The 21,252-nt window shown below is 22.9% G+C and overlaps 1 protein-coding gene across 2 annotated transcripts in view; it reads left to right on the top strand.

Moving 5' to 3' along the window:
- Window positions 1–21,252, top strand: part of LOC122717428 (protein GDAP2 homolog) — a 91,208-nt gene that overhangs the window by 23,309 nt on the left and 46,647 nt on the right. Inside the window, exon 1 of one of the 2 annotated variants that reach the window (XM_043941474.1) lies at window positions 12,942–13,090. The exons of the other annotated variant lie outside the window; for it this stretch is intronic. The gene's annotated coding sequence lies outside the window, so the exon portion shown is untranslated. Of the gene's footprint in view, window positions 1–12,941; window positions 13,091–21,252 lie in introns of those variants that run through there. 2 annotated transcript variants of the gene reach the window in all.

Raw genomic sequence — 21,252 nt, forward strand, 5'->3', positions numbered from 1 at the left:
AGAAGATTTTATATAGTTAAATAAAAATTTTTAGATTTTAGAAGAAAAAAGTATATTATTATATTATAATAAGATAATTCAATAAAATTCAAATTTAAAAGAATTAAATAAATATTAATTTAATTTTTTTTAAGGAATTATTCGTATATATATTATAGTGAAAAAAAATAAGAGGGTTTTACGTCAATGACTCATTTAGCAATTAAAAACGTCATTATTACATTATTTCTAATGAAAATAAATTCCGACAATTATCATGCATATTCTACGTTTCTGAAAAATTGTCAAGTCTGTTTTTCTTCGTATTTCTATCATTTATATCTTCTATATCCTCTTGTAATATTCTTTGTATATTCTTTTTATTTGAAAATCTTATTATGTATAATGCAATTCTTACAACTCCTCATCCGATAAAATCATTCTTTTAATTTTACATTTCTATTTATTTTCCATCATTGAATCTCGAATTATCAAATTTATAATTACCTACATATTTTTAAAAGATTCACATCTTCGTATCTAATTAATTTTCAAATTTCTAATAAGAATCCCGTAACATTTTTCCAACTTATTTCACAATTTTTTCACTTTCTTTCAATTAGAAAGATAAATAGTAAACACAAGAAGGAGTAAAACACAAATAGATTTATCATGTCTTCGCCGTTTGACTTTGAATTTAAAGAAGGGTTACGAAAGAACCAGTATTTTCCAGTTTCGAACAACAATCGAATCCACCTTCAGATAATTATACATTGCGCAGCATCTCTCGTGAAACTGCGTGAAACATTTTGCAATCGCGAAGTGGACGAAAGGAACTATATTTCAGCATGGTATCACCAGCATGAAGGCTGCGAACTTATTCAGCGCATGCACAACATGAATCAGCCGGAGAAAACATAGGATCCGTTTTATTAGATTAAGGGTACACTGAACTGCGTTGCTGCAACACAACGATACGTTATTCCCTTTCAAAGAATACGGGTCCCTGGAGCGACGTGTTTCACCAGGCTAAAGTTTCGGTGTTCCCTTTAGGAACAAGTTTCTACATTTGAATGATACACTGCTTGTTCGGTCAGTTTCGGAATTAATCTGGTTAGTCTATGGGTCCTAACGAAAGAATCAAAAAATTATGAAAAATTAACATTTATGTCAATTCAATCGTCTTTTGTACGCATTTTGTACACATGTTTAGAATATTATCCCAATAATATTATAAAATATTCTATTTCTTTATGATATTTATTTCTAATAAAACTTCGGTGTTTGGTATATATTGTGTAGTAAAGAGCGATGTAATATCGATATTCCAAATATCAACACTTTTCAAATATTGATATTTTATATCGATATTTATGTATACAATTTCAATATCGATATTTCATTCATAAATATCGAATATTCGATATATAATCTATATTTGCTGTAACGTAATAGGTCACAAGGGAAATGGACCAATCATCAGCTTCCCATAAAATTTGCGATTGGTTAATTTCTGTCTGAATCTGTTATCTGACAATCTGCCTTAATAAATATTTATTTAGCTGGAAATCAAGAAACAATGTAAAAACAAGTGGTTTGATAATTAACAATATAAAAGATATCGTTTATATATCAATATACATTTATAATATAAATATAAATTTCATAATTAAGTGATGATATTTTATAATTATTCTATAGTTATGTTACTTAAAATGTTTAACTTAATTAAATAAATGATTTATTTTCGACATATACCTATATCGATAACTAAATATCGATACAATTCAAATATATTTAATTACTAATATAAATTATGAATTTTTTATTAAATTAAAATTATTATATATTTAACTATTTTATTATTATTATTATTATTATTATTATTTTGCTATGTTATTTAAGAAATATAAAGTGATTTGATAAAAAGAATTTAGTTACATATTGATATTAAAATGAGTGAAAAATAGTTCTTATCAATATGATTCTAGATATAATATGAATATGACGAAATATAATGAAAAAAATAATAAAGAATAAAATAATCAAGATAAAGATGAATGTTCATTTTAGATCGGATTTTCTTCCAATTTTTTATAAAATTTCTATCTTCCATTTCGATGCAAATTCGATATGTTCACGAGGAAAGAACTACGAATATCTCGAAAAGTTTCTAACTTATACATATATATATATATATATATATATATAATTATTTCCCAGACGTTCCATATTTCGCATCGACATATATATAGAAAATAAAATGTAATACACACTCAAGATTAATCTGTAAATCTGCTTCGATAAGATATTTTTAATAAATATATATCTAATATCTGTAAAAATAAAAGTGTATTAATAGATTAAATTAATATCTAAATTAAATTAATCACCAGAAAACAGTTCTCACTATTACATCAAATCTCATAAAATTATAAACACGAATGCCAGTTCCTTAAAATTTTTACAAATATGGAAAATAATATTTAAATTTCAAACAAACGCACAAAAATTAATCTTGTACTGCAAAATAAACCTCTCGCACTTTTAATAAAATGATGCTCTCTTGATTATCGTGAATCACAGATAACTCACGTTACGTGGACCTTGTTAACAAATATCCAGAACAAATAAAGAAAGTCCAGAAACATTAAGCATAATCTCCGTACCGCACATACATATGTCTTAATAATACTGTTTCGTCGACAACCATGCAACAAGGAATGAATCATTTGCTAATTAACTGAGTCGTGGTTGTCGTTCATGACCACAATTTACCGCGACACTACTCCTTTATCATCTACGTATGTACAGTGAGAGACAAAAGTTTTCATATATTTTTTGAGAGCTCAACTAATGAGATCTATTAAAACCAATGAAAACTTGTTTTTAATGGAACTTTGTGTGTATGTGAAATATAATAATAGCATTACAAACAATTTTTCTTTTATAATTTATATTACATTGAGGGAGAAAAATCAATCATTATAATATAATAGTAAACGTTATTTGTGTGTATGTGTTTTAGAAAGAGATTTATATAAATTGTAATATCTATACAATTTAAGTGTATATAATATGATTTATGTATTATGATTCATGTATTTTATATATTTTTCTTGTTCTCTAGATCTTCTTCATCTTGAATATTTCCCTATAAGGGAATTTTAATTAACTTTTTCTCTCTGTATCTTCGATCAATCTTTACAGCATCATTGTTTTTTTCTTTCCTCGATTTTTTAAAACTTTGTAATAATGCGAGGTGGAGTAAAACTTTAAATTACAAAACGTTGAAGTTTTAATAAACTATCACTCTATCGTATAAAAAATATTTCCTAAGCAAAATTGTACTCGAAATGTGAAAAAAAATGATCAAACTTTGAAAATTGACTTTGTATCCCTGATAAACTGATATTCTAAACATAAAAGCTAAAAAAAAATGAATCGCTTCGTGTATAATTTCATTATACTCTATACAAATAAAATTTCATTAAAATCAAAGTTTTTAGATTAGATAAAATAATTTGCGAATACTTTTGTCTTTCACTGTATGTATTTCGAAACCGCAATAAATATAAATCGTCGTTTAATTCGTTGTTTGTACTGGAATAAATGATTATTATTGGCTAAGAATATCAAACGACAATCCATGAACATATCTTCAAGGAAAATCGTGCAAATTAACGAGATAAACCCGGTTCTTTCCACACTATTTTATTCGTATATAAGTAAGTTACTACGACTAGATGCTCCTCCAGTGACGTAAGACGATAACGTCATTTTAAATGATCTGTGCAATATCGAATTCTTATATCACAGCAAATATCATTGTTGCATATATGTGACTCGTTTCGATCGTAAGAAAAAAATAATATTCATCCATTCCAAACAATGGCCGAGACTTAAAAGCAAAGACACTCGTCGTTTCTCTTTCTCTCCTCGTGATTGAAAATTGTCCTCGAATCGTTTTATTATGTATATAGTTTCTTATGTTCTGTCTGATATGAAAACATCGATACAATGTTGTTCAGTTTATTCATCCGTCGTTCCTCCTCCTGTATTGTAAATACGTGAGATTTTTTCAATGAAACTATGAGCGAAATGTTTGGAATTTCAGTGATACGAATTTCTATGAATAATCTTGGCGAAGATGGAGAGGATTTTTGAATTATTTATTAGAAACGAGTCAAAACTTAAATTTTAAAATTTTTGTAAAAGTAGAATTTGAAATTTTATAATAATCTTAAGATCTCGAAAATTAGAAAACATTTATTTTCTTCTAAGGTTTCTTATCAAAAATTGTAATCTTAATAAATTTTTAAAATTCATCGAATTCAGGTTCGTGATCAATTTAAAGTAACAACAATTATTTTTTTTACAGAAAATTAAATTTGTATGATTCATTGTATCTCTATATAAATTATTGAAATCGATTAAGATAAGTCAAGACTCAAACTCAAATAAATTAAATATCAATGAAATAAAAAATAAATTCATATTGGTTACACCATTTTTGTAAGTTATTTTTCAAAAAAATTATTAATTTAAGAAATAAAACTTTAGAGTTTATCATTTTAAAAATTTTGAATCAAATTGCAAAAAGTTTCAAACTCGAAAACTTTTCAAATTTCAACGATTTCATGTAATATCGTGCATCATTTCTCTATTATATATAATAATTTATTATTTATTATATTATTATATTATTTATTATATATCTAATAATAATATTGTTCGTTTTATTGATGCATATACGTGGCGCTTTTACTAGATTTTACAACTGGGTTGATAAAAGATTAATCTCTTGGGAAAACAATTTTAATCTAAGAAAAGACTTTAATATGGTCTGTTTTCAAATATATGTATTAAACGATCATAAAGTTTTTAAAGTTTCTACATAGATACCGCCATTCGATCTAAATGTTTTTGATAAAATCAAATTCAAGTAAGAATGCAATGTGAAAAAATTTATAGATTTTAAATTGATAAAAAAATATTCTGATAAAAATTATTAAAACAAGACTTAACAAAATTTTGATAACAAATTCAAATATGTTAATATTTATTTAAAAATTAATTAAATAATTAGGTAGTTAGACATTAAATAGTTTAATATTATTACGGAAATTGTAAAAAAAAATTAATTTTTGTTTTTTTGAATTCTTTTTTGTAAATATCGAAAACATGCAGATATTATTATTTTTAATATTTAAATTGAAACATTTTTATAAAATTTTTGTTTTAGCAGAAATATTTCAAATCATAAAAATTAAATATACAGGATTAATATCTGTGATATCTTTTACAGAATCGATTATAAAGATTAAAAGAAACACAAAACAAATATAAAAATATCGATTCAAACTTATTTTATTAATTTTTTTATTAATTTTTTTAAGTTGTGCACAATTGAAGTTAGATGAAAGAAGACATAAATGGAATAAAATAGCTTTATCTCTCTCACATCTCTATTTAGCCGTCTCCATCTCGCTTTATCTAATGTAAACTTAAATTGCTTAATTCAATAAATAAATAAGTTTCAATAAATATTTCAATAAATATTTTTATACCAATTTTTATGTTTGTTTCGATTTTTAAAATTCTTTAATATTGTTTTTTGAATAAATTAAGAAATAATAATTAGTTGTAATATTAAATAATATTATCTGGAAGAAATCAATTCTCAAATTTCATAATAATTTAAATTGTAATGTATAATTCATAAAATTTTGTATAATATTTTGTATAATATTTGCTCCTTTTTATGTGTAAATGGGATTGTATTGTTGTATTAAATGATAAAATCGGTAATATTCGAGTGGTTGGGTCATGAGCAAGAATTATTATTCTTATATACCATCTTAACGATTGTTACGTCTCGAAGAAAGGTCGAAAATAATTTACGACGATATTAAGTAGTTCCAAGTCTCAGTTCCTGCGATAGATCGTGGAGGAATTGAATCGAACTCGGTCACTCGTTTCTCGAAAATTCGCTTCATCTAACTGGTGTGACAATCTATCGAGATTTAATTAACAATGGTATCGACAGCTCTGTCCATAAATTTTAACTTGTTAAAGCGCTTTTTTCTTATTATAATCTCATACAATTATGAAATATAAATCACAAGATGAATCAGAAAAATCGCAATTTTTTTTTATAGGATTTGAAATTATAAAAAGTAAATTATAGATCAGAGAATAATTATAAGGATTGTAATTTTTTGTAACAACGACTCGTTGACTGTAAATTACGAATTAGAATATAATTGAGAAAAATTGAAATTTTTTGCAATACTGACTGGTTAAATTATAAAAACAAGATATAAAAATTATAAATTAATTAAAAATTATAAAAACAAGATATAAAAATAAAAAGATTATGATAGAATGAATAAGAATGTGTGTGGAAAAGAGAATATGAAGACTATTAATGAAAAGTTAGGATATTGCAAATTATTCTCAAAATATATTCGTACTTTGCTATAAATTTTATAAATAAATTATTTCTTTTCATCGATTAGAATCGAATTTATTAATCTATGATAAAACACTCTTATATTTAAAATCTATTATATAAATAAATATAATTGTTTAATGGTAAATTACACTATTATTAAAAATTGTTTATATACAATATAAATTCCAAATGTATGTTTTTATTTCATATTTTAATATCACGAATATAAAACAAATTCAGAGATATTTTGATGACCGATAATATGAATATCTGTACGATAAAATATGATATATACAAACAAAGAGATGAATAAAAAAAATATGTTTTTTTTTATATCTAAATTTTTTTTTGAAATAATTATATTCTCAAGATAATTCCACCTTCATATAGTATTAAAAGATTGTATTTTAATATGAGAAAAAATAAAAAAGTAATAATAATAATTGCAATATAAGAAAAATAATATGATAATAATAGTATGGATTACGAGAACAAAAGATTTATACATAAAAAGAATTACTATTTCTTTGTTAAAGTAATACGTAATTTATTTAATTATTTTCTTAACTATCCTCTCAGCATAATTGCAGCTTCATGTGGTATCAAAGAGATTTATCTATGGAAGATAGAAAAAAAAAATAATAATAATAAAAATGTAACAAATGAGCACGATATCGTTCTATGGTATAATCTTATCAAAAGTTTTATCTGAATCCTTCATGTAATCCTATTATCCCTTACTTTTCGCACATCGTTGTTACAATTCTGTTTTAATAATCTCGATTGCTCACGAGATAAGAAAATCAATGATATTTTTGTAAATGTTATACGCATTTATTATTTCTCGAATTCATTTATTTAATTTGAGATTGTTGTCTGTTTTTCAGCTATAATTATTTGTCAATTTATTGCAAATATTTTTAATGTCTTTCTTTTTTCTTAAACAAATATTTTATAGAATTCTTCGAAAGGAAAAATAATATTTTTAATATTTTTCAGAAAAAAATACTTATAAATATTTAAACTCCTTATGTATTATCATATTATAAATTATTTGAAATTTTTTTTTTATGTTTTAATCCCTAATTTTTCTGAATAATAAATTGTTCTCAATTTCATTAATTAATCGTATATAAAATTTACTTATTATATATTAAAATAATTAAACTAATAATTCAATTTGATTATATCCTGTATATCGAAGGATTTTTATCTAAGAATTATCAAAAATATGTGCAATATTAATACAATAAAAATAAAAATCCAAAGAAAATTTTACGAATGTTGTATTAAATCCAAACATAAAGTTTCAAGCCACAAATTTCTTGTCAAATACGCAATTACAGAGACAAGCAGTCTCAACTGAAAACATTTACGACTCGAGAATGACTGTTACAAATTGTTCTCTCGTTTTTCTTGTCAAATTAACACAGTATAAAACGTTTTGTTATTATACTCCAGTTGTTTTGTTTGAAAAAAAATCATCCGAAATATACATTATATACAAATAAATAAGTTTGATTATAATATTTAAGATTTTTAATACATTTTTTTCAATTTTTAATGTAAATTCACATTATTTCAAATATTATTTCACATATAATAGGTGTTTGGTATAAATTTATTTTTCTTATTCTATTTTTCTTATTTTTTACTCTATAAATTTCTAATTTCTTTAATTTCAAATTGTTATTTATTTATAACAACTTATGTTATTTATATTTATTCTATTTTTTTCATACTTTTTATTTATAAAATACCGTTTGTATAATAATTGTCTTTTATCTTTTATTCTTTCAACTTTTCTCATATGTAAAATTTAATATTTTTTCTCTGCGAATATATAATCTGAAAGTTTTTTAATTTTGAATTTTATAATTATTCATTAATTAAAAAATTTGTTAATAATAAATTTTCTAATTTTTATCTTTCTAATTTTTATCTTAATGGAGAAAACTTCTTTTATTTATTTATATATAATAGCTTAAGAAAAATTTTCAACTACAAATATATCAAATTGAAGATTGAATGAACATTCTTAAAGATAGTTGTTTTAAATGATTACGTTGTAATTACGTTATAATTATTTTGATAGTAAAATAAAATTGATAAAATGATCGATATGCAGTTTTTAAAGAAGTTTCCTTATTAGATGAAAATAAAGAAATTGACATGACTATTAATTGGATAATCGAATAATTAGATATTTCTCGTAATTTCTTAATGGCATTAAAGATTAAGATTTTTTAAACTTGTTTTAAATTAATTTTAACAAAGATTAAATGTAGCATATAATAAACACGTAGAATCGATTTCCTAATACGATCAATTCTACAAGATTACGTGTTAAGATTATATAAGAATCTTGTAAAGTGATAATCTTATTTCTTGATATATCAAATAGATAAGAAAAAGAAAATTAAAGAAAATTATCAATAAAATGTTGACATTATTTTATATTCTACAAATAGAAATTTGTAAAAATTTATCTATCTTATGTTTTCTTTAAATTTTTTTTTTTTATTTTTTTTAATAATATAGTGAAATAATAATATTCCGTTTCCATTGTTCTTCTATAGTAATTTTATTTATACATACTATGTACAATGCATAATTTAATTTGGATAATTTAATTCAATTTGGATTTATTTTTACAATGTTAATTCGTCTATTATAAAATATTCGCAAGGGTAATACGTGCATTCTGCTTCATGATCGATATCAAACCTTATTTTATCGATATATCTAATTTCAATGACAGCCAATGTTGTCATCTCCTGTATCGTGGTTTATATTGGCCATGACGTTCAACACTATAGTTGTCATGCTTGTAACAATAATATGAAATATATAATATAATAATAATATACTTAAAATTATACATTTTATATTTCACTAATAATTGAATTTTATTTAATTATTAATTGATATTGAGTATTTGATTATTAATCAAATAAAATACCAAAGAACTAATTATAATAACTAATTATAAATATATTTGTTTCTATTAATTTGTATCAAGCAAATATTACGCATGAACGGTTATACAAAAAATTTCATGCAATTATATACATAAACTAAACTTATTATTTTTAATTAGAATTATTTTTATATAAATGTTTCATTAAAAAAGCTTTTAGCATTTATTTTAGTATAGAAATAAATATTACAATATTTCACTATTATAATATTTATTTTTATGAAAGTATAATAGAATGATAAGAGAATTTTTAGATCGTTTAATTATTTAAAAAAATAACCACAATTCTTTTTATTTTATTTTCTTGTGAATTTCTTCTGAATTTCTATTTTTTTTATCGAAAAATATTGAAAAATATCGGAAAATAACATAGAAAAATAAATTTATTAGACAAAATAATTGGAATTATTTTTATACAAAATTTTATTGAAAGGAGTTTTATCATTTGTTAATTTTAATACTGCTAAATTGCAATATTTTATTATTATAACATTATTATTTATAAATAGAAAAATTCTTATCTCTTATTTAACTGTAATAATAAATTACAATTCGAAGAAATATTGAATAAAAAATTGTATTGATAATTTTAAAATAGTAGATAAAAAGGATAAAAAGTCATTAAATAAAATACATCGATAGAGAAAGATTTAAAATATTTGAAAATCACTTAAGTTTCCTCGAAGTATAGATCGTTTCAAGTTTTCACATGATTAAATTGAACAATCAACTATGGTACTCGAGAAATTATCGAGACGTCGAATGATTGTTTGAAAAGCGTTATCAATACTCGGAACCTTCGTTGACAAATCGTTTGCACGGAGATAACACCAATGAATTAGCTAATATTTGATCGATAATCGATCTTCGACCAACTGTTAGCACAACCTAACCGAGATCTTGGTTCTGCCTCGTTCACTGACTCCCCAACCGATTTGTTAAATCGTGACCAATCGTTGCTTCAATTGTTACAGGCGAATTTTCTGATCGATTGTGAAGTTATTCGAGATGATTATCTCAGAATCGGTGAAAATTTTACAAAAAATATCTATAAATGAATAATACATATGAATAATAATAATGAATTTTTCAGCTATGAAATATTTTTTAGATTTATTTTCTTTAAAAAATTACAGAGACAAAACACACAAATTAATCAAATTTATTAGCAAAAGAAATAAAACTTAAGAGTTCATAAAACAGGATTAAGTAAGTTTTGTTTCTTTTGCTAATAAACTCGATTAATTTTTATGGTCTGAACAATATTTTATATTTAATATTAAAAATGGATTCATACTTGATAAGCTGGTTTCGAGACCTATTATAATTTGTGCAGGATTGCCAGACAATAAACTCTACATTTACAGAATTTGACGTCACATATTGATTGGAAATAATAAAAGGGGAAAAGTTAACTGGAAAGAGAATAACATGATGCAATTGTTATGCCGTCTATTGAGATATCTATATTAAGATACATTTTCACAACACTAAATGGTTTTCATCGTGACACTATATGTCATGTTGAAATTAATACGACAATAATGTGACGACAATAAAAGTTATAGCATTTAATATCGTAACTATTAAAAAATAACAATTTATCGCCGTGTAAGAATGAATCTTATTCTATGTAGTATGTAATAATATATGTATATATCTTAATATAATCTTATTTCGCTAGGCGGCGTAGCAATCACATCATGTTACTCCGTCCTCAGCTTTTTTTCCCTTTATAACTTCTAATCAGAATGTGATATCAGATTTTGTAAATCTATGTGCTTATATTATATAATACTTTCCTATTTTAATATGTATATATACATCGTCATATATTTATTATGAAATTAATTAAATCTATAAAATTAAATCTATAAAATAATATAGTAATAATATAGTAGAATAGATTTTTATGTTAGTTATTTTTATAATAATCTGTAGTTTAAATAATATTACATTATTACGTCAAAGAAACGATTCTTTATATTTTCTGGAAAATAATGAAAAAAAGCTCTTCTTTTTTCTAAATTTTTTTTATATTCGTTCGAAATATCTCATCATTGCCTCGAAAGCATTATATACTTATTATATACTTATTATAATTGATACTAATAAAATCTTTTTTAATATATTAAGATTAAATATCATTGTTATACCAATACTGAGTAAGAATGCTAATCCATATTAACTCTTCACATTCATTGTATGTTGTATATAAATAATATAATTTTTTAAGTTTTACTTATTACATAATTAAATAATAAATATATCTTTTTTACAAAATAAGAACTCCTGAAAAATAATGAATTAAAAAAATAAGACATTATTATTCTGTTTTTTCACTGTATCCAATTCACAAAAGATAATAAACACAATATTTCATATTCTTTATGTATATCTTCTCGATTTAACGAATATCCGAAACGAAAAACTGGAAATTCCATGCTCTCTCCGCGGCCTAACTCGGATAATTCGTTTAACAACCTTTTCTCACAAGGATGCTAATTATCCGCGAAAAATAAAAAACGAGATGACATTTTATCATTGACGATTTGCCATCCGCAATTTTATCTTCGATCGACGTATCCTCGCCTCCGGATCAATTAAAAACATCGTTTCTCTCCTCAATTTCCCTTGTAACGGTTAATTCTGCTGACGATTAATTCTGGCATGTATAAAAAAGGGCCGAAAAAAATATTCATAGAATTTGAAACATTAGTTTTTTTTTTTTTTAAAAAGAAACTTTTATAGGAGATTAATAATATATTAAATATTTTTATACCAAAAAGTAATCACATTTAATTATTTCGTATAAATTAGATACCGAATTTATTTTATTATTTTTTCTTTATCTTCTTTTATAAATTCTTATGAAATTTTAATGTCATTTAGTTATTTGATCGGGAAATTTCGTTAATGCTTAAAAATATTTCTTGAATTCCACATTAAAAATAAAATATAAAACGAAAAAAATATTACTCTTTCTTTTTTAAACTTATTTTTACGCGTAGAATCGTCACCTGGCCGCTTCTATCCACCATAATTTCAGAAATAATTTCAGAAACTCTGTACAAGAAACAAACTTCAAACAAAAGAAATAAAAAGTTCTACGACTTTTTCAATTTATACTTTTTTATGTTGACCTTAAACCTTCTAAAAGTTCAAAACCTTCAAAAGAATTAATATCATCACCTGACGAGCCCGTCCCAGAGGATTCTTTTCTCTATGCAAATTTTCTTCTATTTATTTCCGCGTGATGGGAACAGTGACCTGGAAGGCAGGCAGATCACCATTCGATGGGAAAAAATTTCCCCTTTGGGGCCAATAAAAATCATGTATACACCTTAGCCCATAGCGTGGAATGAAAGAGGAGGTGATCTTCTTTATCGCGGCGCAAACGACATGGAATCAAACGATCAACGATGTTAACCGAATCCGCCGCTCCTTTTGCCAGATAAGCCAACGTCGATGCTTGGCTTGCCACCTTTTGATAAGTTTCGAGAAATTTCCAACGTTTGTACTTAAGCACAAGTGAAATCGAACGGTCTGTTCTTGAAACGGGAACCGATAAGGAAAAAAGTTATTTCTTTGTGTATTTTAGTTTGTGAAGTTTATCGTTTAAGTGAAATTGTTTTCTCTTCAGAGTTGTCAACGTTGTGTATCTTGAATGAAAAGTAAGTGTTTTTTGAAATAGAGGATTTTAGAATGCTTAAAATCGGTTTTAATATTTTGATCTTGTTGTATTATTTCTTTTTTTCTTTTTTTTTTTTTTGCATATTACATCGAAATTTCTATTCTGCTCGTATTAATTTATTATGAGTCAGTAATAACATTGATAAATCGAACAATATGTTATGAATAAGAAACATAATTAGAGCATTGAATAATAGAAAGTTAGTATGTCTTAAAACCAAATTTGGATGTAAATACACTGTATGATGATTTACTTATTAATGAATTTTTTTAATTAATGGAATTGCAAATTTTATCTATTAAATAAACATACTTTCTCTTTCTCTTTCTCTTTGTTTTTTTAATTACTTATGATTAAAAATTCATTTATATATTTTCTACTTCAACTTCAAATGCTCTTTTTACATTTCTAACATTTTTAAATATTCTACATCAATAAATTCTTTTTTCATTCGATAAATTTTTTCCTTTCCTCCCTCCTCCAGGAAGATATAGTATTATATTTATAATGATTAATGAATAGTTATTAATTGATGATAGTTACATCAATATAGTTTAAAATTTGAACCAAGAATTCTAAAAAGGATATTATTTATAAAAAAAAAATATATAATATTTTCTTTTTATTACACATTTTATCTATTTGCAAAACTTTTAAGAAAGCTTATGAAATTTCATACTCTTTCATTTTGTAATAGATAAATTTGAAAAATAATACAATTGATTTAAATATTTATTATTTTTATCAAGATTATATTCAAGATTATATGAGACTCATACTCATATATTTGTAAGTAATTGAAATTAATATTTGGACATCAATTGATTTATCTATATATTTATTTATATATTATTATTTATATATTATTATATTAGTTATATATTATTATATTATTATATAGTTATATATTATTGTTTATTATTATCTATATATTTGTTTATTATAATTTAATTGAATACATATTATTATAATTGATACATATTAAATCAATAAATTTTTTATTTTCGTTATTCATATATTTTATTTTAATATTAAATTTAATACATTTAATAATTTGTAATAAGAATATATATATATAGATATTCAAAAAATAATTTTTTATTTATTTTTTATTTTCTGAACATTATAAAATAAACCAAAGAAAAATTAATTTTACAAGAATAATTTAAACGCATTGCAAATATAGGATATTAATATATATAATAAGAAACTTCTAGAGTTGATTCTAAAAAATAAATATAATACTCCTTATATATAAGAATATCAATTGAGAATTATTTATCAATTTATATATATTTATATATATATATTTATATATAATATATGTATACACATATATATTTAATTATAAATAATTAAGTTTGCATAAGACAACAAGTCATATGTACGTAAAGTAGGACAACTTTATCTTTGTCATACTTGTCATTTTATCTCTCTATCATTATTTAATTTAAATTGCTTATAATTTAATAAATCAACATTTTTATATATCAATTTTTATATTTCTTATAATCTCTAAAGGTATATGATCTTTAAAAATTGATTCTTTGAATTATATGAATAATATATGAAGATATGTTAATATCTTATATATCTTATATATAGAATATGTTAATATCTTATATATGTTATCAAACTAAGATAACGAATTTTGTGTAGTAAGTTCTATTATTATTCATACGTAATATTATTTTGAACAATGGAATATGTAAAAAATAATAATACATATTAAAGAAAAATAATAAATTCGTCTAAAATAAGAATAAATTATGAAACAAAAGATAATTTTTGACATGTTAAAGTACTTAAAATGTGTCCTAGAAAAAAATAGAATATAAAATACAATATTTAATTTTTATAAAAAATTACTATTTTACTTTTCTAACTAAATAAATATCTTAATTAATATCTTATTTATTTTTATAAATATCCGAATATTTGCCATTTATATATTTATAAAATTTGATATTTAATTTGTCGCAAAAAATATGTATTAAATAAATAAAATTTATTTATTTTTTTTTATTTTTCTACTAATTACAACAAGTACTTTAACATATTATATTAAATAACAATTGAATTTGAATTACAATAAATAAATATGTAAAACAATAATGTTTTATCATCTGAAAATTAATTCCAGTTATGTAAAAATAATATATCGAATTTATTTAATTTGTAGTTAAATTAATCTTTATTAAAAACAAAAAAAGAATGAATATATCTATGCATGATTTCGCAGATTTTAACGGTTTTTAAATTATAGAGAATAAGAATAACTTCTTCTTATATACAATTTTCGAGATATTTGCAAAAAAATAATTACTACTATATCGAAGACATTCCGTCGAAATTATCACAATTTTATGTTAATTTTTACCATTGACAACTTGAGATTCAGATCTCAAAAATAAAATATAAAATATACCTTTGTGTAACCAAGATGACAATGATAGATAGCAAGTAAAGCACATTTTGAATGCTGACCATGATGTATAGTAATGTCTAGAATTCAATGTAGTAGCATGATTTTTTATCTCAAAAACTAATCGATATATATATATATATCGATTATATTATATATCGGTTATATATATGTAAAAATTATTTAAAATCTTATTCTCTATAACATATTTAAAAATTATCAAAATTCATTTATGAGAATATCATACATCAACCTAAAAAAGATAAATTAGAAAAAAGCAACTGATTCCTCTTGATATTAGTAAAGATACTCTCATTTAGAATCGGAAAATTGAATATACAGTTTTTTATCAATTTGCTTTTCTAGATGCTGCAAACATATAATGTTCGATAGGGTTGATCAATTTTTGGCCTGGCTTCTCAGTTACAATCGTGAATCGCGAATTCGTTGCAATCGCGGCCAACAATCGACCGACAATGTAAGATACTTAATCGATAAGATGTTCTGGTCTCAACAAAAGGCACGCCACCATGATTCTTTACTTCTAATGAAAGGACAAAGTACCGTGTCAAGAGCTCTTTGCTTTGACACGTCAACATTTCTCAATTTTCGTACATCAAGATATATACATATAATACTAAATCAAATAAAGATGAAAAGATACTTATGTTTTCGTTCTTTTAAAAAGTCCATAGAAATAAAAAAAATTCTTTTAATCACTTTAATAATTCTTGAATTTCAATTCTTATAATTTGTATAAAAAATACAATTAAATTATAGTAAAACAATCATAGTAGAATTAATGTTTTGTAATGCATCAAATATGTTAGAAATAATTTTATATTATTTAGGAGACAAAAGTTGGAAATCATATAAAATATAAAGAAAAAGAAATAAAAAGAAAATTTAAAAATGTGGAGAATGAAGAGTAGTATTTCAATTTGAAATTGAAATAAATAATTTTTAGCAATTAAAAACCTTATTAGAATATACATAGAATATAATATTAAAATACAATTAAAAATAGATAAAAAAAATTAAAATTGGTATTAATTTGAAATAAGCATATCTTAAAAAATGTTTAGCGATAAAATTTTGAACAAATTATAAATTTCATTCAATTAAATTATATCAATTTAGAGAATAAATTTTCTTCAAAAAATATATTGTTAATGATTTTCGAAATTTCTAATTATATATATAATTAATTTCACTAAAATAATATAAAAAGTCTTTATCTTCAAAATTTCATTTTCTTTTTTATTGTATTCTTTTAACATGCTTTTATCATTTTGCATTTATCATTTTGTAAGGCATTTCATGCAGTTTTATTTATAGTCGTAAAACTTTTCAAGAAATTGGTTTCGACATTCCGAATAGTTTTTATCTGTTTTGCATTTTAAGATGGCACGACCATTTTAAAATTCATTCTGTCGAATATCTCAAGTTATAACATCCGCTGCAATCCTAATCTATCTCTCGGGATACAATTGTTTCAATATAATAAAAATCTTATTTTCAAAATCGTTTTTGAGAAATGTAATGTTTTTATACTGTTCAACAACGTAGATTTCTTTTTTGAAAAATTTCTTTCTAATATGTTTATTTTTAATTAGTTTATTCGATTATCAAAAGAATGCAATCGATAAAAATTAAAAAAAAAAGAAATGAGTTATCTTATTATGTAAGATAACTTTTAATATTTGCACCATAATTAATAATTTAATAATTTATAAATCATAGTTATAATTTTAAATAAAAATAAGATAATTTATGAAGTTTATTTGTAAAGTTTCAAAACATTCTTTTAATAGTAATATGGAATCTTCAAACATTTTCAAAAATGATTAAATTTTGACTCAATTTTAATTTTAGTTTTATTTCTAGTCATAGAATATTCAGAATTAATCTAAATAAATAGAAATAACATTAAGTACATACTTATTAAGATTTCCTTTTTTTTATTTTATTTTATTTTATTTATTACAAAATTATCATATTCATATATACATATCATATACATATAACATACAAAATAAAGCTTTATACACATATTTTCAATCGCGAAAGATAATTGACATTTCTAATTTCCAAGTTGCTCAAAAGTTAATTATATCTCCATCCTTGGAAATACCAATCAAAAACTCGACGATATATTACTCCATTCAGGTCACTATAACGCAATTAATGGATCGAAGGAAGCGGAATCTGGAGATCCTCTTTTCCTCTTTTCCTCTGATATTCTTTTTTTTTCCCCAAGCCAACTGCTTTCAGCTTCATCGGCGGAAATAGCTAGTCACAAAGGATTTGTTTGGAAGCCCCGCATTACAGAACACTGCATATCGAAAAGGCTTCTTCGATGCATTCGTCTACCACATTTAACACATTCAATTATCCCTTTCGTGGGTCAGCGTTGTCACGTTTAAACTCTATCTATACGATTGCACACAACCGATCGCGTGACACTTCATTCTATTGTCGCTTCTTATCTCTGGTAATTCATTCTATTCTCTGAAAATTGTGAAAATTATTCAATGATTTAATATTTATTTGTTTACTGAATATTTTATTTTATTTATCTTTTATTTATCTATTTACTTATCGATGTTTTTTTTCATCCTTCGTAATTTTTTTTATATTATTTTAATTAATTTTAATTGGAAAATTACATAAAAATCTAATATTCAATAAATAATTATTTTTGAAAAGATATCTTTCGAGCTTGATTTTAGTGGTATGCTATGTACACTGATTTAATGTTTGCATTAGATTTGGACTAGTTTTCTTAATTCGACTATATTTCTTAAATATCTGTAGCAATAAATCTGATTAAAACTAACAAATTGTTTTTTGTTAATAATTTTTTATAATAATAAACAATAATCAAGTAAAATTTTCACAATATTACTCAAAATAATAATTAAATACTAAACAAAATCATCGAGATTATAAATGATATTTTTTTTGTAAATATTTATTTATTTAAGAATATTCCTTTATTTATCGAATATTTATTGATATTTTCTGGATTATTTTTATATTTTTTAAATTGAAATTTATAGTAACTTTAATCAAAATTAATTGTATTGAGAATCGAGAAAATTACTAAAATATAATATTATTTTATTTGTCAAATATTTATTGACACGTTTTTCGTTATTTATATTCTCATCAGTTTTGATTTTGTTATAATTGGGAATTTATGCAAGAGTTTAATATTTTCTTTCAAACATACAATATGTCGACGCATTTTGGATTATTTTTATTCTTCTCTTAATGAATTGGAATTCTATATAACACTGTAATTTTAATTATAATTCACTATTTGTAGAATGAATTGAATTGTAGAAATTATCACTTATTCTTTTTATCAAACATTTATTAAATACATTTAATATATTAAATACATTTTCCGTTAATTATAATCGTTGCAATTCATTGTAATATTAATTTTAATTCTTCATACTTTAAAAAACTGAGAATATACCAAGAATATTACCCAAGATTCTAATAATCTTTTATTTATTATTTATCAACGCTTTTTTAATTATTTTTATTTCTCGATAATTTTATTCTTAATTGCCTTGAGCTATTCCAATGTGTTAATGATAAATATTCATAAAGATTTTTTAAATGAATATTATTATTTAGATTATTTGTATTAATGCTTGAAGAAAAGTTAAATTAATTATGAAGATGATAATAAAGTTAATAGGGAATACAATGGTTCTTCTATTGATTATCTCAATGCTATATGTATATTGCTGATTATTAATGGTTCTCGATTATTTTTCATTGTTCAATATTATTATTAATAATTAATATTCTTCTAATATTCATCAGCATATACACTATAAATTATTTGATCATTGTATTCTTTATTATTCCTTACATGAGAATTGTAATTGAGGGAAAATTAGAAAAATAATTTAACGAGGCAATCCATATTTCTTTTGAATATCGATTTTGCAATCTTCGCAATGGTTCGCATTTTATATTCAAAATAATACGTACTCCTTTGAATAAAAATTCTGAATTCTATCCAAATCAAAAAATTCTAAAATTGATCACTCAATTGATACCCAACATAATTTATTATTCAAAATAATGCATATTTATCTAAATAAAGATTCTACAAATTTCGAAATTTAAAATAAGACATAAGATAATTAATAATATATTTGCATTTCCTACATTATTTCCATCAATATTTAATATCTAACAAGATTCGTTATTCAATATCCAAAATAATACATGCATCCAAATAAAGATTCTAAATTCGATAAATTCGATTCGCCACTTATGTAATATTTAAAATAAGACATAAAGTACATCTTTTACATGCATAATTGCAATCGCGTGGAAAAATCAAAGGACTATGATCTTTCGTAAAAACTGAGTAGACGTCGTAAAAGACTTAGACAGATAGCCAAAGGCAATTACACGATTCGAGGAATATCACGATGAAAACGGCATTATTATTTGCATATATAAATCTGTATAGGTCGAGATCGCGCGTTCAACGTAGAATATTAATGGGATAAGTATACATATCGTACCGGACGGAATTGGCATAAACATGCATCCGCTATTTCTCGTTATCCCCATGACACGCTGTGTGTATTTATCCTCTCATTGATCATGAATGCAATCGAATTTTATGATATTGTATCTAAATTAAATAATTTTTTCCCTTCGATTTTTATTTTATTTATTTATTATCTTATCTTATCTGAATTAAATATATTTCTTATTCTTAAAATATTATGTTTCGATTAAAAAAATTTTTGTTATCTATTCTTAGATTTCTATTATCTTATCTTACGTATATAAATTGAAAATATTATTTCTTATCCTTTTCAAGATGATCAATATCGATCGAACTTACATTGTATATGTATTAAAATTTATCACAAAAGTGTTTTATTTATTTTTAATACTGAATTTTTAATATTGAATATTTCGAATTATTATAAGAGATTATTATTATAAAATTCTACAATTGTACTTCAATTTAATAATTTATTACATTTACAAATATTTGTATTTGTTTAAAACAAATTTTGACTTATTCTTTTTTTTTTTTAATGACTTTATGTAAAATGTATCAGATGTATATATAATGTTAATACTTTTGCAACCAACATAATTTTTATACAAAATTTTTCTTTATTTTTTAAAACTTTGCGAATCTTTAAAATTATAAATTCTCAATATATTTTGATTTTTTCACAATTTTAGAAAAAGTTTAGAGTTAAAGACTAAAAGAAATATATATATTTTTTATATCTATCAATAACATAAATTATAAATCTTTATATTATATATTCTTTATAAATATAACATAAATACATATACATATAGTGCTATAATACAATATAATATTATTAATAATAATCATGTAATATAACATATATTATTTATAATCATATTATAGGAAGATTCGATTTTCTTCTTCGAAACAATCAAAAAAGAAAAACGCAGCTCGACACCAATTCGTCGAAATCTGTTCCAGAAGACACCGATACATCCCACCGATACACTCAATGATCGGCCATGTTTCTTTAGATTCGGGAAATTTGGTTTTCTTCGAGTTGTCGAGGCATTTTCATCGAAAAGCTACGATAAGGGAGAGCGAGAGGGGCATAGCTCGCAAATGTTCACCTTGCTTCGAATGTGGAACATCGATTGACCGGTGAGCCGTGTGTGAGGTCGTT

This window comes from Apis laboriosa, unplaced genomic scaffold (genome assembly GCF_014066325.1).
Source record: "Apis laboriosa isolate Shangri-la unplaced genomic scaffold, ASM1406632v1 scaffold50_cov145, whole genome shotgun sequence".
Lineage (NCBI taxonomy): Eukaryota > Metazoa > Arthropoda > Insecta > Hymenoptera > Apidae > Apis > Apis laboriosa.